The 3088-nt window shown below is 33.7% G+C and overlaps 1 protein-coding gene across 1 annotated transcript in view; it reads right to left on the reverse strand.

Moving 5' to 3' along the window:
• The window catches only part of LOC107720145 (gap junction alpha-5 protein-like), an 11106-nt gene extending 8326 nt beyond the window's left edge, over nt 1-2780 (reverse strand). Inside the window, exon 1 of the mRNA XM_016527776.1 lies at nt 2532-2780. The gene's annotated coding sequence lies outside the window, so the exon portion shown is untranslated. The remainder of the gene's footprint in view (nt 1-2531) is intronic.
• Nucleotides 2781-3088: the final 308 nt, after the last annotated feature.

A 3088-nucleotide genomic window follows, 5' to 3' on the forward strand; every position in this document is an offset into this window, starting at 1 on the left:
ACTCTTAACTTTTATAAAGAATATCTCTTTGGATTTGAGACTTTAGTCTTTGCAACTTTACAGATCTTCTTTATGCACCAAGAGCTTGTAACACTTCAAAGAGAAAGGAAAAATTTAAATCGCATCATATGACCCCTTTAAACTTTCTATTCATCACAGAAGCCTGAAAAGCAACACAACTGTTTTCAACATTAATAATAAGAAACATTTCTTGAGCACAAAATCAGTATAATGGAATAAGAATTCGAAATAATGATTTCTGAAGAATCACGTGACACTGAATACTGGAGTAATGGCTGCTGAAAACTCACAGAAATAAATGACATTTTTAAATATATTAAAACAGAAAACTGTTATTTTAAATTGTAATAATATTTCACAATATTAGAACTTGCATACCAATGCTAACCGCAAATATAATGCTTTATAAAACAAAGGACAGAACAACTGTTTAAGCCAGCATTCCAGGACTGACACAGGCCAGTTTAATGGATGGAGGTCAAGAATGAGAAGCTGAGTTTAGCCATATGAAGTGAGAATAATCCTCGTCTGACTCAGCCCAGTGCAGAACCCCATTATACAAAAACACCAGCTCATATCAACACCTGCCATCCAGTGGGATCACTCATATGGGCCATGAAGGCAATCCTTTCTCTGCTTGTCAGGCTGCTAACAGGGTGATGTGTTTCCTTACATGGTGGTTCTGTTTCTCTCTTCACTGTCAAAGCAATTGCACTGATTAGCCAATGTCTTGTTAATCAAGACAGGCACTACTTGTCATCACATACAGGGCTTCTGCACTTTGCGAGTGGAATATGAAAGATATAGAATATATTTAACATACAGTGGCCCTTAAAATGTATTTGGACACTTAAGCCACACTTAAAATTGTATGAATGCCACTGCATTAAATAATAAAACAGCAAACCAATAAGACCAATAGAATTTTCACTTTTAAAGCAAAAAAGGTCAGGCTTTAAATAAAAACATGGCTCAGAAAAATGGAATTAGGTCTGAAAAAAATTCTAGCATCAGCAGTTGCAACTTTGTTTGTTATTTAACTTAATGACATTAATACATTTGTAGGTCTGAAAAAAATTCTAGCGTCAGCAGTTGCAACTTTGTTTGTTATTTATAATTGCAAAAACATAAAAAAACTTACTAAATCCAAACTTTTAAATAGTTTAGCATATAGTCCACAAGACAAAGTAATAAGTAAATTTACACAAAGTATCATGTATATATTTACCCCTGGCTCTTAATATACTGTGTTACTTCCTTAAGCATTAATAACTGTAGTCTTTTGTCTTATAGGATAGTGTTTATGTAAATTAAATTAATAGAATATTTTGTAAATAAGTAAAACATCTGTTATGCTGGTTTTTAGCATGGTTATATATATATATATATATATATATATATATATATATATGATTAGCCAATGTCTTGTTAATCAAGACAGGCACTACTTGTCATCACATACAGGGCTTCTGCACTTTGCGAGTGGAATATGAAAGATATAGAATATATTTAACATACAGTGGCCCTTAAAATGTATTTGGACACTTAAGCCACACTTAAAATTGTATGAATGCCACTGCATTAAATAATAAAACAGCAAACCAATAAGACCAATAGAATTTTCACTTTTAAAGCAAAAAAGGTCAGGCTTTAAATAAAAACATGGCTCAGAAAAATGGAATTAGGTCTGAAAAAAATTCTAGCATCAGCAGTTGCAACTTTGTTTGTTATTTAACTTAATGACATTAATACATTTGTAGGTCTGAAAAAAATTCTAGCGTCAGCAGTTGCAACTTTGTTTGTTATTTAACTTAATGACATTAATACATTTGTAGGTCTGAAAAAAATTCTAGCGTCAGCAGTTGCAACTTTGTTTGTTATTTAACTTAATGACATTAATACATTTGTAGGTGTAGGTTAAGTGGGGCCACTGTACGTAGTTATATAAGTAAAACTGATCTGGTTACACACCAATCACAGCACAGGTGATCTAATTCACGTTCCTACTTAAAATAGTCTAGACAGTCAGTCAGTCACTGAAATAATCTTTGGTCAAAGTACCATAAAATCGAAATCCTTTAGAATGAAAAAAGTGACGTCATAATAATGTTCAAATGTAATAATATTTGATTCAAAATGATTATTTGTGACACTGTAAAAAACATTAACATAGCAAAATCTGTACATAAAAATGGAAATGTTAAAATGTAAAAAAAAAAAAAATTCATAATTAAATTTTGAAATATTATAAATATAATTAAAAATATTTGAATATTATCTAAATAATAAAACTACTAAATCAATTGCTTTTATTTTTTGAAATACAGTATTCTACAATGTGTGTCAACATTATTTAATAAATTTAATATTTACATATCATTTAAAATATTACAAATACAATATTCTGCACTATACCTCAAAATTATGGAAATAAATGAAAGAAATGAAACAATTCTCATTTGACCCACAGATCTCTTGAACAATTAAAGTGATGCATAAAAGGTCATTACCTGTCTGACTTCTGACTTATGAGACCGTCTTTGGTTGAGTTTTCTGTGGTCTTGTCCTCGTCAGATGAATGAGTGGGCTGTTATTCTGTGGCCCGGGGGTCCTGTAGATGTAGCCCAGCTCTGGTGTCTGTATGACAGTGGGGATATACTGAGCAATGGAGAAATGGCAGTGTAGCTCTATAGAAAACACTCCAGCAATTTCTGGAGTTCATATACAGCACACGCCCCCTTCGTGTGCGTCCCACTGTGGGAATAGAGCACAAGTGTGGGACACTCTGAGAAATACTGGGCCATCTTAGGGAGTGTTTCAAATCCCCCTCCACTCTTCCTTTTCCTCCTCCCCCTCTCTTCCTCCGTCCCTCCCTCCCTCTCTCTCTAGTTGCCCCCCATCCCAATCTACACCACCCCACCCACTCCCCCATCAGAATGCACTTGGTGGCACTCTATTTTGGTGAGAAGAATACCACCGTGTAAAGAGAGGAAGTGAGATTGTAATACAACACAATGGCTGTTCTTCTCAGGCTGTTTGTTGGTGGTGTGATGTGTTGTGCTTGTAT

Source organism: Sinocyclocheilus rhinocerous, unplaced genomic scaffold (genome assembly GCF_001515625.1).
Source record: "Sinocyclocheilus rhinocerous isolate Xijiao unplaced genomic scaffold, SAMN03320098_v1.1 scaffold631, whole genome shotgun sequence".
Classification (NCBI taxonomy): Eukaryota; Metazoa; Chordata; class Actinopteri; order Cypriniformes; family Cyprinidae; genus Sinocyclocheilus; species Sinocyclocheilus rhinocerous.